A 20,249-nucleotide genomic window follows, 5' to 3' on the forward strand; every position below is an offset into this window, starting at 1 on the left:
GATGACAACAGAGACGGTCATTTTTTGTGTTTGTTGTATACTGAACAACCCATTCAAGAACGGGTCAGTAAACAGTAATTGAAAGAAAGGAACGAAAGTTTAATGATATACCGTATTATCATGCGTGATTTCTAATCGAGGATAATCTAAGAAAAAAGCAAGGAAGTAGGTAATAATAATAAGTACGAGCATTGGAAAATTTATATTGAGGAAAAAGAGCAGAAATAACTTTCCCCTGCGAGGTTTTAAATTCTATATATTTCACTCAAAAAGCGAAAATATTTACTAAATGTAGGTCGAATCATGCTGAAGGATATTATGAAGTTTTATTTAAACTGTACATTTATTAGAAAACAGAGCTACATAATATCCTTCATGCGCAAATTACTGGTGGGACGGGTTCAATCAAGAACTATGATTGGTTTCGCAGACTTATAAAACCATTCTTTTAATTCTTGTTAAATCTGATTTTTTTTGTTGTTGTTGTTTTAGGCAACCTTAGGTTCTCAACATCATACATACTTTAGTAATTCATAAATCGAAAATATGTGTTAGTACTTCTTTAATTGCCAAACGTTAGGCACTATTTAATACGTTGCATTTATCTGTACGCCAAATGCTATTGTATGGAACCAAGAGAGTTTGAACCATTGATCCGCACGGGCTTAAAATTGAGTTCTAATTTCAAACGATACAAGGCTATCACATTTTGAGTAGCGATTTTTTGTGATCTAAATACACGTTTGTCATTATCTGTGTACTAAATGCCGTTTCTTGGCATCTCATTTTAAAGGTTCTTGGATCAGTTCCCCACTTGAATTTTCAATTACCTTACTCAAGGTTTTAAAAGCTGAATGATATTAGTGATCGCTACGAACAGAGATTTATCTAATGAAAGGAGAAAGAAGGTAAAGAGAATGATACAACCTAAGTTTGATAAAGCCCTTTCGTTTAAATTGTTTCATGTTTTCCGCTTATTTCTTTCTCTCTTTTCTTGTTTTCTTCTTTTTCTTATCGTTTTCCCCGTTTTCTAAACTTTCTCTCTCTCCGCATGATACTTATTACTAATTTCTTTTATCTATTAATTTCTATCTTCTGTAGCTGAAGTTATAAATTGAGTTTACGTATATCTATCTGGCTTTTATTTAAGTGATATTCAACAACTCATACTTTTTACTCCAATTTAGAAACATGCTCTTACTTCTCTTGTCTCCCTGTCAGGAGTACAGTGAAAGTAATTTAGGAAAAATGTTATAATTTTCTACAACTTAAACTACATTCAATTTTGTCTTTCAGTGCATGCTCTCCAGTGATTTTCCTACTTACCTTCTTATAATTGGATTATCCTGAAAATTAGAGCGTGTGGTTTCCTTAAAACTTTCCGATGATTTAGCGGGTAGATCAAAGCAAATTGAAAAAAAAACTTAGAGGTCCTTGACTAATAATTAGGAACCCTTGGTTTGTGAACCAAGGGTATTAAGGCATAAGTACTACTCCTTTGAGGGGGTATAAAAAGTTATATTTCATATATATTGCTTTAATAAATGTATTTGTGGTGCAGCCGATGGTACATTCCCACAAACATTTGAAACAAGACTATGAGAAGAATGCTGGACTTTAGAGTCATTCTGTTGTTCAGAAGGAGGGAAGGCAAAAGGGACGTTTAATATGAACTGAAATATAGCTATAAAAACGAAAATTGACATTGCAAGCATTCTACGAGAAATTCTATGTAAAAGAAGTTTATTTCATTCATTATTTCCTTCTTTTCGTTTACCTGATTTGAAAACAAATAGTTTGTAACAGTTATAATATTTCAAAGGTTGAGTGACGTGTAAAAAGCACGTAGCGCCAAAGCATTCATGGTAGCAGCTGACGTTTTTGTATGTCACAAGATCTCATGCAATTAGGGGTCTATATCATCTACCCAGGATGACGGGATCGAAATGAAGTTGAATGTGTCGCCGTCAAAGTGAGTAAGTGGACTAGTGGTTCGAATTATATAATATTGTCGTTTTCTATTTTTCAACGTTATTATACTTAATAAATTCTGAACAGAACTTCTATCTTTTGTTTCCTAGCTTGTTGAATAGAAATTATATATTGTTGCTGTGGATAAGTATATTAATCTCCGCTTTCAGTCTTTGTTTGGTGTGCAAGCTGACTTTCGCTTGACCGAGTGCAGTAATTAATTGGTAAGTGAAATCAGTAGTTTCTTTCAAACTTCCTTTATTTGGGTCTATCAGCCTTAATAGTTTACAGATTGTGATGAAAATAGTTTTAGTGCTTTCTAAACCTAGAATGTTCCTTGTTTATACTAACGTCTGTTACGTAGTAAAATATTACTTTCTCATTGGATATTGGTGTTATTTGTACTAGATGTGTGTCATAAGCGACGTTCAGAAAAATCATCAGTTTGCTACCTTATATTGATTTTAAGACGGAATTTTCTGTGTTGTTAAATTAGATTTGTCGTGATTTTCTTTTTGTAGCTACTTATCTAATATATTTTCCTCTTTTTCTTATATTTTAAAATTTAAATAACTTTGGCCGAGTTATTTGCTTACGAAGCTTATGTACTATTCGAATCGGTAACATTCTTCAATAATTCTTTGGAGCAGTTAAGTCATAGTAGCTTCCGTTCTAGATTACTATTTAAAAGAGAAAATTGTAATCGAATTGCTATTGGCATTAGAATTCAAGCTTCTTATAAGAAGTATGTTATTGAAAATAAAATAGTAGCACTCGTTTTTAAGACATTAATATTTAATTCAATCTTGTAAATTTCTAAGTTCACATGATGTATTTCTTAACTGATAATTGTTGTATGAATTTTTTAATATATTTAACAGTTGATGAATCAAGTTTCTATGTAATGAAAATTATGGCCTATGATAGCTGAGTTTGATATAAAATGAAAATTAGAAAATAGTTTATTACTTTTAAAATTCAGTATTATTTTTGACTGTTTTAATTTTTGAGTATTTGTATTTTTTTATTAGAAATAGGGAAATGAAATGAAATCTTTGAGTTTTACGTCCCACGGTTATGCCGGTTAGGCTAAAGGAGACGATGATTATGAAAAATGGTGGAATGAAGAAAGTGGGAGGAAACGGGAGAACCCCGAGAAAACCCACGCACACGGTGTTAGTCCACCACAAAGTTCACTTGGCGGGAGCAGGGTTTGAACCCGGGACACCATGCACCAGAGGTGAACGCTCTACTACTGAGCCACCGCGGCCCCCATTATTACAAATAGAGATGTGGAATATGACCTTGAGGGAACTAACAGTAAACATCAAGGAAATTAAATTCAAACTACATTGTGAGTTTGAAAACATTGTTTGCTTTGAAATAATCTTTGATTTAGTTGAAACAGTCAGTAATCTTTATTAATTTCAACAAGACTATGATCTTAAATTCTGCAACAGTGGGCAATTCTTAAAACACCACACTCTGTAGTTGATTTGCTTAGCTTCTACGTCATTAGGCGAATGTTTTTTTTCTTGTAGAATGTCGGGATCATACAATTATATGTTGCGTTTCAAACTCTATCTATTTTTAACATGTTCCTAGAGATAGAAGAAAGATTTGATATAGCAGTTTCGTGTAAACAGTACAATGAACTTCGCAACGTTTAAGAGCAATCCATGTAATTGCATGTTATATTTGTCCTGGCAGTTTTGCGAAATAAACGCTTTAGAAAAATCGGATTTTTCAGTCCCTTGCTTATTATTCTTCTAATTCATTGGATGGCAAGTTTATTAAACAGGAGTGAAGATAAATGGAAAACTCTGTGTCTGTATGTACTATAAAGGAAGAAGTTCTGAGTCACTGGGTGTCATGTTAATGATTCATATGGCCAAATGGTTTATGATTCGGTATAGGTTTTGTTATATAATATTCTATAAAATATTGATTCTTAGTATGCCGAAACAGGGGCCTCAATTATTTATTCAAAAAGTATGTACCTTGGAATGTCTTTCTGTTCAACAGTCTGGTGTATATATATGTCAGAATCTCTGAATGTTACAGATATAACACTTGGTTTAAGTATTTCTTATTGACAATAAGTACATACATGCTTTAGAGATTTTTACATTAAACCTACGTAGAAAGGAAGAAAATATAATAGGGAGGCAAACTGAACGAGAATTAAAGCTATTAAAGCTTTCTGACATTAAATAACGGGTTTCGTAAGATTACAGACATCAAATTCACCATTTGGAATTTTCATTTAATTAAATTTAATAGAAGTGTTTCAACATTTTTTGATATTCGGAATTCCAACGAAGGAAAACTGGGTTGGTTTTAGCAGTTGTAAGAATATGATACATTCTTCTTATAAGCCGAAGTCTAGTATATACGGTACGAAAATTACCCTCAATTGAAACTAGTCATTATATTCTTTCATGTGGACTACCATATGCATAATTATAGGAGTTCAGGTGGTTTTAATTTCCAGCACTCTTATTTATTTTATACTCTTATAATATACCAATACCGTACAAAAAATCGTAATAATTTTGCATTTCGTTCAATTATTAACTACACAGCTAGGAAATAAATACTTGATTCTAACATTTGTGTATAATTATCTTTATAATATATTTAATAAATGCATATGATCTGCACTGCAATGATGGATCATAAGAAGCAAGTTTCCCTTTCATATGCAGGTACGTTTATGAAACTTTAGAACATGCACACTGCTCGGGGGTTCCATCTAAAATAGATTTCACATAGCAATTTAATTTTACTGAAAATGGTACTTAGGATTGTCGTCTTTCGTCCCATATTTAGGACAATGTCACCTTAGAGCTTATTTAAAACACCAGTAACATTAGTTGAATTATCACCATCTAACACTGCACTAAAAGTCATCCTACTTAAGGGCATTATATTCTGCATTCTCCATTAGAATCAACTGCAAGTTTTATCCATATTTCAGCCTTAAAATGAGCTAAGTACAAATGATCAACGAACGCAGGGGTCAGTAGCTTCATATAAATTATCTTGCTCTGTTACCATGTAGCTTAATTATTGCAAGCCATGGGTATTTAGAATTTTATGGGTATCTATATATTAAAATGCTAGGCGCGACAGTCGTTTATATGTTTGTCTTCAGTCTTTTCGACAACGAGATATTAAAAACACAAATGCTAAAAACGAGCTTTTTGGGGGGGGTCATTACAAAATTGTATGTAGATTGTCCAGTTCAAACTGAATATTTAAATTAATTGGCCGTTATTTCTTTATTAAATTATTAAGGATACTCTGGATTTTTTTAAAAAAGCAACGTATCATATGAGTTATACATTCCAACACCACATAATTGTATATAGGTGTTTGTTTTATGGTCAAATGATAATGAAAAACGAAGGATAACGCTTTCTCCAGTCTAAGATGAATCTTAATTTTTTTTTTTTTTTTACTGTTTTGACCAACGAACACCACATACCACTGACATAATTAATTGTATGTAATGTGTTTACTTATTATATACTGCATACAAGAAGAAATAAAACACTGATCAAACATAAGTTAGAAACGCCAATCGGAATTAGGCTAAATTTTGAACATTGAGAGATATTGAAAAAAATAACAGAAAAGATCTCCCATTTGTGGCACCTCTTGCAGAATTGTATCAAGACGTCTTTCGCTTGTGTCTGTAAAGGAACATGTGCAGACGCTGTGAGGAATGACAAGCAGGTTGATACTCATATGTAGATGGTGCGCTGTGTGGAGAGCATAGTTTCAACTAGTTATCTATAAAATAATGTTATATGGACATTGTTGTGTTAAACATGCATTATATGGTGGTTATAGTAATCCATAGATACGAGTGTAGAAGTGAATGTAGAAAAGTGTTGAAGAAAACTAAAATTGAAGTACATTTTATGTGTACTCTTCAAATTAAATAATAAAACTTGAAGTAGTACACAATTAACATTAAATGTTAATCATATGTAACCCTTTACTGTTATTCATAGATTAAGAACAAATTTGAAACCAATATAAATCTGTACTATTTCTGATTTTATTAGAGAGCTACTAATATATCCATCGATTAAATTGGAAGAAAAACAAGGTCTTCCTTGTTACCGTTCCAATCGAAATTGAATGATTAATAAACCAAAAGTTCTGTAATTCCAAAAGAGGAACTACATAATATTTTGGAAGTAAGAATATATTACAAAACTCCACTTTCTTGTGTTACCGTTATTGCTCTCTCTCTATATAGAACGTGGTACTATATACTACATCCGATTGGAAAAGCGACATTGTTATGTATATTCAATACATTGTTAGAATATATTACAAAAAGCACTTTCGGTTAAATATTCACCAATACGAAGTTTCAAGATACACTGCAAAACGAGGAATAATTAGTGTCTACCACATCTGGTTTTAATAGAGAAATGTATGAGGTAATGGAATGTATTTTCGGAGCGTTGAGTACATTTCAAAGGAAGACTCGCGGAATATTTCTTACCATTCTGAAACTTCGACAATTAATGGCTGATTTCTTCAAATTATACTATCAATCATGTTTTAATACATATCAATCTTTTTCTCGCGCTGAATTGATTCCACGTTGGGGTTGAATGAATGTTATATTTAATAGTTTTCTCTTTGGATATCATTATTGAATAAGTAAGTAGCAATGCATGTCAATAATTGTCAGTTTGATAAGAGGTGTGAGGGTCTCAATAGATTATTTCCCTTTAACTTTGAAACCACCGTAAGAAAAACTTTGCTGTTAACTGTTGCCGTATCTGTCATCTAAAGCTCAACGTTGAAAATGAAAACTTCTTAGACGCTGAATTGCAATGAAGAATTGAAATATGAAATGAAACTACTTTATTTGAAATCTTGATCTTTTACATATAAAAAGAATATCCTTAGATTTCATTTTTATTGCTCTGAGATATTAGGCGGACAGGCAGACAAAAAGACCAAACTTTTTCATTACTTCTAACATTTATGGACAATATAGTTGGGAATCTCATAGCTGAAATATGGTTTAAGAAGAGCAAACAACTAACTAATGCAATCTGGCTGAATAAACAGTTTAAAATAATAATAGACAATATATTCCCTAAGGGAGGATCTATCTTAATATGCACTCTCTTACTATCTACTTACTTGTTAAGGAAGCAATATATACAGGCTGAACAGTGTATTACGCAATGTAAAATATCTCTTGAAGGAAGTTATTGATTTGGAATAAGTTGAGGTGACTTATTTCCATTCATTGGGCCATTATTTTGCATAATCTAGTCAACCTAGTCAACCATTCTAATATCCCTTAGGCCATTGTAGAGAACGTAATAATAAAGTGGAAGTGTATTTGGACCGATATCACCGTACTAACCTACAAGCGAGCGCAAATGTTGATAATGAGAGACTGGCGAAAGTAAAGTAAAATAATACATTCACGTGTGAATAACATAGAAGAGCGGTATGCAATCCCAGCAGTATTATTAAGGTGAGATTTATGGTGGACACACACCATGTGAGTAGGTTTCCATGGTCTTTTCAAGTTTCCTTGTAATTTCATCATTGCACCATTGTCACATTTATCATCATCATTGTGTCACTGAGCCTAACCGGCATAACCGCCATACGTAAATTTAAAAGTCTCCATGCATCGTGTAAGGAACAATAAAACTGGTGAATGAAGTAGAAGAGCGTTATTTCACCCAATGTAGCTTCTCATGTTGTTTAGCTATCCGATGATCTAAATTGGACGAGCCGAAATCTCAGTGAATATCTAGTCAACCTTAAGTTGTCGACTGGGAAAATTAGTGAATTTTAAGTTACAGAGTCAGCATGATTTCCACGGCCGCGCAAGACACATGGTTACTGTTATACCTGTTAAAACTGTTTATGGTGAGTGCTGCTATATACACTTTAGCCACAACGTTCTCTTATAATGTTAGGCTTTCAAGTTAGGCCTAACGACATAAATTTTGCTGTATATATAACTTCCCACTAAAACAAATCATTATCAAATTGTCAATATGAATGTATACTTTGTTACAATCTATAATTCAATTAAAAGCTGATAAAACAAAAACATATTTATAAAATACAGAACCATGAACGTATACTTAGTACATCTCAGCTAAAACTATATAATCTGAATTTAAACAATCCACATAATACAGTCTCATTTTTATCTTCTTCAAATATTTTCACTTTGGCATGTGTGTACTTATTGCAGCACTTCCCAACATCTTCCCCGGGTCTCCGCAAACATTTCAACACCTAACGTTTTCCTCGGGTCTTCGGAAATAGCCCTTCTGCACTTCTCGTTCAACCTTTATGATCGGCAACCTACTCACTGACATAGCTTTCCTGTTCTGAAGCATCTCGACATCCTATTGTTTCTGAGCACTAAGCTCCTTTTGAGCACACAGTTCCTTTTGAGCACAAGTCTCACTTTAATCTGAGCACAAGGCACCAACTGAGCACACAGCTTCTATTGAGCATATCGCTCCTCTCAAAGCTCCTCCTGAGCTTCCACTGAGCAGACAGCTCCTACTGAGAACTTCGCTCCTCTAATAACTCCTTCTGAGCCCCAACTGAGCACATAGCTCTCACTGAGCACTTACCTCCTCTAAAAGCTCCTTCTGAGCATCAATTGAGCACACAGCTTCTCTAAAAGCTCACCTTGAGCCACAACCGAGCACAGCTCCTACTGAGCTCTTAGCTCCTCTAAAGCTCCTTTTGAGCCACAACTGAGCACAGCTCCTCCAAAAGCTCTTGCTGAGCCCAACTGAGCACACAGCTCACTTTAATATGAGCACAAAGCTGCAAACGAGCACACAGCCCCGACATCTGCATAGAATGTATGATTCTCCAGATACCACATTTGGCTATGTTCAGTCGAACTAAACTTTACTTATGCACCTTATCTGGAAGTCGTCGATCTTTTCCAAAACTATGCCATTGTTATACCTGTTAAAATTGTTTATGGTGAGTGCTTCTTTATACACTTTAGCCACAACGTTTTCTTATAATGTTAGGCTTTCAAGTTAGGCCTAACGACATAAATTTTGCTGTATATATAACTTCCCACTAAAACAAATCATTACCAAATTGTAAATATGAAAGCATATCTTGTTACAATCTATAATTCAATTAAAAGCTGATAAAACAAAAACATATTTATAAAATACAAAACCATGAACATATACTTAGTACATCTCAGCTAAAACTATATAATCTGAATTTTAACAATCCACATAATACAGTCTCATTTTTATCTTCTTCAAATAACCGTGTGCGTGGGTTTCCTCGGGGATCTTCCGTTTCCTCCCACTTTCTTGATTCCACCATTTCATTCATCTCTCATTATTACCGTCTCTTTTAGACTAACCGGCATAAGCGTGGGACGTAAAACTCAAAAAATTCATTTCATTTCATTTCTTCTTCAAATATTTTCACTTTGGCATGTGTGAAAGTCCTCTTCCCAACAGTTACATTTGGACATACATTAATACTTTATCGACCATAATTCTGCCTCCAATCGGTGCATAGTCAGGGTGCGGTTAATATACTTGTATACATTACAATGCACTCATTCATGCAGTAGGCCGCGTTTGGCAGTAGTTTCCGACGAATGATTTTCACTATTCACATGACATACGTAACAGTATAATTCGAATCCAATTAGATATGTATAAGATATAATGCTATTTTCGTTGAAGATTGCTTGCACTGACAACACAAAAGTGAATCGGTCTTACATCGTGTAGCCATAAACACTGAATGTTTCCTTAATGAATATTATTTTCAATTATGTGCCACCGGACCTTAATTCAGCAACTGGAAGCATATAACAATGATTCCAATTTCTTCAAGAAGGAATGGTCTGATGAAACCACCATTGCAACACCACTTTAGAGAGAGAAATCTGTAATGCAATTTTGTGTGATTTGGCATAATTCCAATAAGCACAATATTGTCTGTTCAAATGACCGTTCATCTTAAGTAGGGTGTCATGTATAGTTAAGTTTAGAAGTACTTAGATTTAATGTATTACTTTTCAATTTTCAGAGATTACGTACTGTAAGTTTAATTCTTATTTGAAAAATTAGAAATCTTTGTAGTACGTGTGATAATTTAATATAATTATGATCATTAATTAAAATGTAACTATATTTGTGTAATGAAATCTACCCTATCTAAATTAGTAGCCAATATGTAGTGATGTTACTATATCATACTTTTACTAAAATCTCAATTTTGACTATGTCCCAGAATTCAAGAATAAATATTTTGTAAACAGAATCGTGGATGTATCTCTCGTATGAAGATATTCCAGAAACCTTAAATCTAGATGTGTCTAGGAGGAAAGCAAAATTAATTTAGTAAAATCAGGCCGCCTATAGGATAATCACATTAGCTAATGTAAACTTTATAAATTTTCGAATTCATCTGGAAAGAACTAATATGTCTGCAATATGTTTACATCTATCTATCTATCTATCTATCTATCTATCTATCTTTAGATGCTAGAGGTCTAAAAATGACGAAACAATAGATACATTCTAAATTTTCTACTTTGATTTATTTGCTCCTCTCTATACTATATTGACTAAATCTTGATCTGAAGAAATGCGTGAAGCAATAAAACTATGAATATGCTATTGCCATCAACACGTTCTATTCTAATTTAGTTTTCGGAATGTCATGATATTTTTCCTAAAATATCACTATTTTTGCAGAAATGACTTTTGATGTCACCGTTTTACAAAGAACTAAGTATAAAAAGCTTTATCGACCCTATTATCTATTCACAAATAAATATTTTGGTGTTTTTAAGAAACAAAATGTATTTTGTTCATTACATACCACCAAGGCATCTTTCTGTGAGGCGAAAAAGTCGAAGGAAAAAAGTTTATATTTTCCAATAAATTTTGTTGAGAGTGGTAAAGGACTGTGAAAAACATCGTTATAGAAAGATTCGTTAATTAATTTTAACAAATAACATATTTATACATATCTATAATTTTGAGGGGTTTAAACGGGACGAAATGTTTCCAATAATTTGGATTTTTTTTTAAATAACAACAATATTTTACATCTTATTGCAATAAATCTGACATAATTCAGTCTAAGTAGCATAAGAAACATTTTCCCGAGATGTGTCAGTAATTAGATAGAAATAACGTTGATTGATATGACGATATATTTTATGGTCAAGGGGTTTTTCGGGATGAATTTTGGTTATTTCCAGGTATCCAACTCTCAACAGAACGTGTAAGAAAATGTCGGCAACTGTGAGCGTATTCTTCAAAATGTCGCTTCTCATGCATTTCTCATTTCATAAACTATTCTGTTTAAACAGTTCACAGAAATTAGGATGGAAAATTGACAAAAACAGTGTCTACCAACATTTCAGATAGAATTTCATCGCCATACCCAATTTCTTCGGAGAAAGTCACACCACCGTTCGCTCATAACAAACAGTATTGAGAAGGGGGAAATATGTAGAGGAGGAGCCCTCCCCACGTGCGTCACGCAGCAGCTCAATAGTTGATTGACACCTGAAGTTGCTTTATAGCTGTTTTCTTCCGCTGGTTATAAAGCAGTAAGGCGAACAAGAAAGACTGGTAACTGTTTTCAATAACAATTGTATAGGGTGTGCTCTACACAAACATATTTAAAGCTGAGAAAATATGTAGAAGCCCTAGACTAAAAGACACACACCATTTGAAATATTATAACTACAATACATGTATATAGAATAAGAAATACATGTTACTCAATGATAATTAAATGATCCAATGTAACACCACTCTAAATATATCCCATATTTTCAGGAACACCATCAATAAGACCGTTATATTTATTTATGGTTTAGTGTCTCACTGGTAATTATATTGAAAGGAGAGGTTCCGACTTCATCTGATCGCATGCAGTTTTTTATATGGTTTCTTGCCTTTCACTCCTTACATTGTGTCGTATTATTATTATTATTATTATTATTATTATTATTATTATTATTATTATTATTATTATTATTATTATTATTGTTATTAGTGAGTTGAGTTTATTTTGAGTTTAACGTCCGTTTCAGCAGCTAAGCTGTATGAGAAGTGGACGTACTGATTAACTAGGAATCCGAAACACATGAGCTCCTACTGGGAATCGAACCCAGGTACCCCACGTCAAAGACGCGTACGCTAATCGCTTATCTATGTAGATACTAATAATAATAATAATAATAATAATAATAATAATAATAATAATAATAATAATAATAATAATAATAATAATATACTTTAAATTAAAAGACAAATTCTGACCAAACATATTAACTAAAAAGTAAATTTGCCGAAACTGTAACGCTATTATTTATTAGTATATATATGCTTTGGTCAAAATTTGTCTTTTAATTTATACAAGAAGTTCCAAACCTAGAATGATTGGTATTGAAATAATATAGTTAATAACATCAAGAAATTTTGAAAACAATATTTTTGGGAGAAAATAGTTTTTGTGGTGGTAAATTGAAGAAATGAAATTAACACTAAAAGCATTTGCGAGAGTAAATGTTTTTATAAACTAAACTACTTCCCTGATATTCGAGAAAACCGCACTCAATGTCTTTAATTTCTTCATTTTACCTTCTCAAAAATAGTTTCTTCTTTGTAATGCATTTTATAAAAACTTTGGTTTGTTATAAATTCAGCATTATCTTTACCAAAGGATTTACCAATGAATAAATGAGAAGTTTATTTATGACCTCTTTCTAGTACCGAAGCTATACGTTGCTTGAAAACAGTAATGGTTTTAGATTTTCCCTCAGGGGTGAGGATTTTAATGCACTAGGTGTGAAATGTAATATTGTTGAAATCGTAGGAAATCCACATTTAACATGCCCAGGAGGACTTCAATAGCTCCAAGGGGCTCCCTGTCACTCTCTGAAATAATCACTACTTGAAAATGAAATCTCAGAGTTTAGTGCCACACAATTATGCTCCAAGGCTGAAGGAGATGGTAGCGAATGAAACAAACAAATGATGGTAAAATCTTGGCGATATAAAAAGCGGGATGTAATGGAAGATCTTCGAGAAAACCCGTGCACATAGTTTTCATCCTCAATGAAACCGGCTTGGCGAGAACCAGGACCGAAGCTGGGGCCACATATCTTAAGAAGTAGGTTGGTGCTCTATCACTGAGCCACCGAGGTTTGCGTATAAGTGAAAGACCTTAAGATCGAATCAGATCTATGTTAATGAGTTCAAATGTTAAAGCTGATCAAGAATCGAACTCGGAGCCTCTTACATCACGCTCGCCAACCACTAGAACAGAGCGGGGAGTGTAAGGGGTGAAATACAGGGACCTGATCCCTATTAATTGTAACTTCCTGAAGTTAGCTCCCCACTCATCAGAAATTCATATTCCAAATATTATACTTTATTCCCTTGAAGTCGTTTTTAGTACTCAAACAGCATATTCCCTAAAAATCTCGAAATCTAATTTTGTAAAACAAACATAAGGGCAGATCCAGGATAGCGATCAGGGTCGATCGCAACCCCAAGAATAGGATTTAAAACAAATAAAACCCATCCAAAGTTGTAGCTCTTGATTTTTTTAAAACTTTGCATTATAATTGTAGAATAAAACCTAAAATAAGTAAGTCTTCAATTGCAGAAGCTAAATGAATCAATACATCTCAATAAATTACTTGCATTGGAGTTCTTTCTCAGAAAATGCCCACTTTCGAAAATGTAGGTGGCCGCTTCTCTTCTTTCTTTTCAAGATGCAATATTCTGAGCTATCCGTTCCTTCTCAAAACTGATTTCTGCTTCTTGTTAACAATTGGTAAACAGTAAGCTATAAAACATTTATCCGCAAGTGTTTGCCAATATTCCGGTTTTAGAAAGTCCAATTTCACAGTACAAAATGTCAATAAACGTAATGGTTCTGGCATTTTACATGCAAGTGCAATTGAAAATGAAATGAAATGAAGTCTTTAAGTTTTACCTCCCGCGGTTATGCCGGTTAGGCTAAAGGAGACGGTGATGATGAGGAATGAATGAAAATGGTGGAATGAAGAAAGTGGGAGGAAACGGGAGAACCCCGAGAAAACCCACGCACACGGTGTTTGTCCACCACAAAGTTCACTTGGCGGGGGCTGGGATCGAACCCGGGACCCCTAGCACCAGAGGTGAACGCTCTACCACTGAGCCACCGCGGCCCCCCCAAGTGCAATTGAAAATACAAAGAAGAAAGTAATATAACTAGCGTATGAATAGAAATTAATGTTAATGATTCAAGAAGAATTCGTATTCTTATTATTATTATTATTATTATTCTACTGCTATTACTGTTATTATTATTATTATTATTATTATTACTATTATTATTTTTATTATTATTATTATTATTTATAATTCATCAGTATCAACGTTTGAACAAGTCAACATGTACGGCAATGCATGGCAGCCTAGTTTCGCGAAAAAATGAAAACTGGCCTGCACTGCCGTAAGCATATTATACACGAACAAGAGTTTTGGGTAAAATCGCCGATTTCAAGGCTTAGCTCTGTAAAACCGATTTTAGTGACGGGAAGAAACATGAAATTTAGAATTTCAGGAGATATCCGAGAGATGTGCTCATATACCAAATCTCACATTTCAAACCATATTCGAGTACTGGACCCCTAAAATATGCAGTTTTCAGGCTCATGACTCACTGACTCACTCCCAATGAGGCAAATTGATTAGGTACTTCCCAATGAGACAGAGACGTGAAACTTAGCACAAAGGTACCTTATAATGACCTGAGTATAGAAAAAGTCCGAAATCTGATGAATGTGCTATGGGATTTTTTTATGGGCAAAAACCTGTCCTTAGCTAAGCAAGAAATCGTTTCACTCACTCACTCATCAAATTGATAAGGTACTCCCCAATGATCCAATAATATGCCACAATTAAGATATACGATATTGACATGGTGAAGTACAAAAATAAGTGAAATATGAACAAAAACACCAGAGGTACAAAAAGTGCAGCCAAGTTCGTCAGCCTCAAAAAGTGTTGAGATGAGGATGGATGAACCAAGTTCCTTGGCCCTGCATCTGAAACGAACACTGCAACTTGGCGCGAGGTGTCAAGGAAAATGATGTTAAGGAACCTTAGGGATAGTGGTGGTGGGCGTGGTGGGTTTGGAACCACCACTAACCTTAGGAATGTTAACTTCGCTAAGGCGCTAAGGCACACATGCAGTATACTGCAGTAAGATTGGTGATTCGAAACCCAGACCAGGAAAACTTATATTCCTTTACGAATTGTCAAGGTAAATGATGTTAACGAGCCTTAGGGATGGTGTTTGTGAGCGTTTTGGGTTTGGGGGTCACCATTAGCCTTATGGCTGAAATGTCCCGCCGTGAAACTAGGAACAGACATCTTAATGTATTCGAATATGTTAGACATCTCGCACCAAGTTCCAGTGTTCGTTTCAGAGGCAGTGATAAGGAACTTGGCTCATCCATCCTCATCTCAACACTTTTTGAGTCTGACGAACTTGGCTGCACTTTTTATACCTCTGGTGTTTTTGTTCATATTAATTCTACAGAAGAGTCCATTCCCTTTTCTAAAATTGTTTGACTTTTCGTTTTTTCTTTATTCTTTCTTTTTTGCAATGTATTATTGCCTTGGTTTGAGCTCGAACGACTGCCCCCACCCTCAATACTCAACTTGGATCCGCCTCTAGTTACACAATTAATGAATTACCCACAGAAAGATACATTTAATTTTTTTGTTGTTTATTACAAGCGCTTGCATGCGTGGAATGAAAAGAAATTTCTATTTTACGTGGATACCAATGTAAAGCTAATTATTGTTAACTGGAAAGCAAAGTTGTTAATGTTTAATTTAGTCGGCAATGTTCTAGTGAGATCAGCGAAGTTAAATAGTACCGGATCTGGCCCGAGTGACCATGCGTACTCATTACATGGTATCGGCATTTCAGTATCCACCCAGCGTCATGAGGACAATTGGGTAACTACTTGAAAGAAAGTATTGAAATATGTGAATTCAACTTTCAGCTATTCAAGATTCGTCTAATAACCTCAGGCATTAAAATTTGCAGATGTTAACTCAAGAAATAGTGTAAGCGAATCTTGTATTCAAGATTGCCTAGTGTGAAATTATGTTGGTAGTACTGACAAGAAATGACAAAATTTAAGAAATTTGTAGTTTCTAAATTAAAAAAAATAAAAATAAAAATAAAAAGTACACATCAAAACAGTATCAGCGCAATTACACTATATGACTAGATATTATATGTTTGACACCAAGATATGAAAATATTACGTGAAGTTACAAAATGCATTACAGAAAATATAAAATGAAGTCACCAATTCGACGAGAGTTTGCATAATTCACAAAATAAAATTAAACCAATCACCAAAGATCACTATAAGCACAATTACGGTATAGATAGTATACGCTTGACATCGAGCATCACCATTAAAAGTGTAAATTTTTAATTAAGTGCAAACTGTTTTAGTGCAGTGTGCAGGGGTCTGAACCGAAAAGAAAAAAGAATAGTAAAATAAAACTTATGGGACAGCTTCTTCCCATCAAGGCATATCCTAAAAGTGACCAGATATTCACTGAAGCTTCACCCAATATGGCTGCCATATCTCATGTGATCGCCGCAGTCTATAGAATATCCATGTGCCCTTGATTTCTTATTTCTCGTTCAATTATACGATTTTGAAACTTATAACAAAATATTTTGTAAACAAATTTCTTCTCGGCTGATATAAAGTACAATCTCTGTAGGTGAGGTAGATATAAAGTTACAAATGAAGGAGAGGGTTGTGTCGTTTAATCTTGTATTTTTTTTTCTCAAGCGTATTTTTCTGATTTTTCATAAAGAAAGCAGATTTCATCAATCAGTCAAAATGTTAAAATACATGAAAATACATAAGGAAACATGGATGATGTGATGATATTTTTACATGAATTTTCAGGAAGTAACATGGCTTTGTCTCTGTTGCAAAAAGGGAAGAAAACCTTTGAAACTACTCAAGAGGCAAACAGTTAATTGTAATAGGTTATGAGTATATTCAATAATTCTACCACGAATCCTGAAGAACTAGTAAAAGTGGGATAACGTTTCCAATTATACTTTTATGCATCCCATGGTGTGACGCACTGGCTTTCTGTCGATATTTTACATACAGAAGACTTATTCACACGAGTCACTTACCTCTCAGTTTTACTCTTAAGAGCAAGTGTGAGCAGACGGCACGTATAGAAAGTGTACCATGAGGAGCTAACTTTGCTGGAGCAAAATGTTCAAGTAATTAATATGTGGGGAGCAACATATTCAAGTACTGGGGATCGGAAGAGAAAATGGAGAACGCTAATTAGTTCGTTGTTTGGACATAGCAGCACCATTTTTTTTAAGCTCGTGTATTGCAAATGTAAAACTCTCACGTACTTGGGCCTATTGTTTATGTTCGAGATTGTTTCACTCAGACATGCAGTGGCGTAACTAAGGGCTTGGGGGCCACCCAGCAGACAACGTGGAATGGGGTCTCTTCTCTACGTCCTACATCACGATTTGGGGCCCCGGGATGGCTTTGCCCCCCTTCCCCGCAATGCGGGGTCTGCGGGGCCTTTATTTACACCCAACCGTATCGTTTATGTCCCAACAGTGTACCGTGCCAGGGATGGACTTCTTTTATGTCTTTTATGTACCATAAATTATTTCTATCGCTTATAAAAAACTGAATTTTGCTTAAATAACGTTTTCTCTATAGATTGTTTTGCTAAATAAGATTACAGAAGCTTCCGTATAATTACCTATTGTTCTCAAATGCATCATATTTTGTATATGTCAAGTGTAATTTTAGCATGTTCACATATTTTCTTTCTCTATTTTTTTTACTTATATAAATATTATTTGTATAAATAAACAAAGAAATTAGAAAAATACGCTTGACAGAAACACAGGCACAACATTATGCAATACAAGCCTACTCCTTCATTTCTAGATTTATATCTACCTGACCTACAGAGATGAATATACGAAACGAAACGAAATTTTATTCTCAAAAATATTTTGTTACAAGTACCAAGACCGTATAATTGAACCTAAGCTAAGAAATAAAGGAAAACATTATTTTTCTATACACAGTGTCGGCCAAATTGAATATGGCAGCCACATTGGATGTAGCTCAAGAGGAATGTTCGCGGACTTTCAGGATATTACTATACTTGATAAAAGGAAACTATCTTGCAAGTTTCGTTAGGCTACCAATTTACGCTGGGTTTGTCAAAATTTTCCGCTACATACTGGACTATTTAATAAGAACGTGAAAATACTTTCAAGAACAAACGATAACTATTAACAAGGTGCAGGACTAACAACGTATGCGAGCTAAACGAACTGTTTTCAAAAATCAACTTTCGCCTAGTAAGAAAATTAACTGTGTCATCGCTTTGATTGACGTTTGCATAACTAGGAGGTATTAGGCTTATCTTGAATAGGCGAAACTTGAAGCCCGGTGAGCTCCCGTCTAGTAATCCAGCATTAACGGCGAGGGGCGATGTGCTGACCACACATCACTCCAAAGGCATGAGTGCCGTAAACCAGCTTTTAAGCCATGGTCCCCTAAAGGCTGTTATGCCAGTGTTTTTTTAAGTTTAATTCAGTGATGGTAGGTAGTATTCTGAGATTTATTATTTTTCTTTTTCCATTTTGCATAATTATGTTTTTTTCTCGTTATTATATATATATATATATATATATATATATATATATATATATATATATATATATAAAACATTCTAGCAGTTTCGAATTGCTCGACTAAAAACACGGAAGTGTACGATAATTTGGAACTATTCATACTGTTAGGTGAAAAAAAAGGTGTATACCTATATAATACATCACCGTCTTATGAGCTTGTATAAGAGACAGAAAGTGAAATCTGAACTAGGAGAGATATCTGAGTTTGAATCTCGTGGTTGGTGACACTATCCGAGACCATAGATAATATAAGATGATTGTTGGATTTGAGTTTAGTGTCCCATTCTGCACTAAGGCTATATGAGACGCGTACCTATAGCTTAATGTGTAACTATAATATTATGGAGAATAAGCGCATCGTAAGGTTGCAATAACCTAGTGTTATAAGTGTCTATTAAAGTTGGTGTTGTGAATGGTAATTAAGGATTTCATCCATTTGAAACAAATATTGTATTAGTAAAATATCTATTTGTTAAGATAATGAATGTGATTTTCTTTGTTTAACATGGCAGTCAAAGAAGAATTAATGGATAATAAATACGAAATTGTAAAATTTAAATTTCCTATCGTTTAAATACATTCTTGCTACTATCGACGGCATTATCTGGTAGAAATGTTGAATACTCTGATTCAGCAGGAAGAAAATAAGGTTATTGAGGTTATATGAGACAAGATATGTTGTTTAAAGTGAAATGTAGATCACTATTCGAGTTTTATTCAAGGCTTCATATACGTACTAATGATTGAATCCGCAAACACGCATACGAAGCACAAGCATTACAACTTAGCTACGAATGGACACGCCATTCAATAATTCTAATTCAAGAATGAAGGCTAAAAATAAGAAAGATGAAACGACAGTCTATAAGATGATACTACTTTCACATGTTTTATTTCACACTACTTATTCCGAGACGATATCGAGACTTGACATTCTAGATCGAGACAAGCGTACAGTGTGTTTATCGAGACGAGATCAGGATCGAGGCCATTATTTGTCAAAGGAGACAAGACCCACACTGCGTTCTCGTCTCTATACCACCCCTAATCCGAACTACTCTAAATTGGACGATTCTCTAAAAGAAGTTGAACGAATTATAGGCTCAACAACCATTTCTAACAGTTTAGAAAATGTTCATGATTCTTTGATGATGAACTTTATACCTATTTACCAACATTATTAGGGAACTATTCACACAGGTCCTGAGAATAATCAAGAAATCACCACTGGAACTGTTCACATAGGCGGTGACAAATATAACTATGTGTAAAATTTTGGATGGCTGATGCCGTGAATGATAAGAAATAGTAGCATGTTTTGTGAAGTTTCTTTCCATGTGCTGAACAAAAGGAAAGACAAGCGGAAATAATGAAAGCAGAAATTTTATCTGCTTTAAGTCCACTCGCTCATGGGAGAGTGCGACAAGTGAGCGATGAAAAAAAACGGAAGAAAATAA

At 34.1% G+C, this 20,249-nt stretch overlaps 1 long non-coding RNA gene across 1 annotated transcript in view; it reads left to right on the forward strand.

The window, feature by feature from the left end:
* LOC145683321 (uncharacterized) overlaps positions 1-10,096 on the forward strand; it is a 336,041-nt gene extending 325,945 nt beyond the window's left edge. The window contains exon 5 of the long non-coding RNA XR_014131038.1: positions 10,069-10,096. This is a non-coding gene — a long non-coding RNA (uncharacterized LOC145683321). The remainder of the gene's footprint in view (positions 1-10,068) is intronic.
* Positions 10,097-20,249: the final 10,153 nt, after the last annotated feature.

The sequence above is a fragment of the Thermobia domestica genome, chromosome 4, assembly GCF_964235325.1.
Source record: "Thermobia domestica chromosome 4, izTheDome1.hap1.1, whole genome shotgun sequence".
In the NCBI taxonomy this organism is placed as follows: domain Eukaryota; kingdom Metazoa; phylum Arthropoda; class Insecta; order Zygentoma; family Lepismatidae; genus Thermobia; species Thermobia domestica.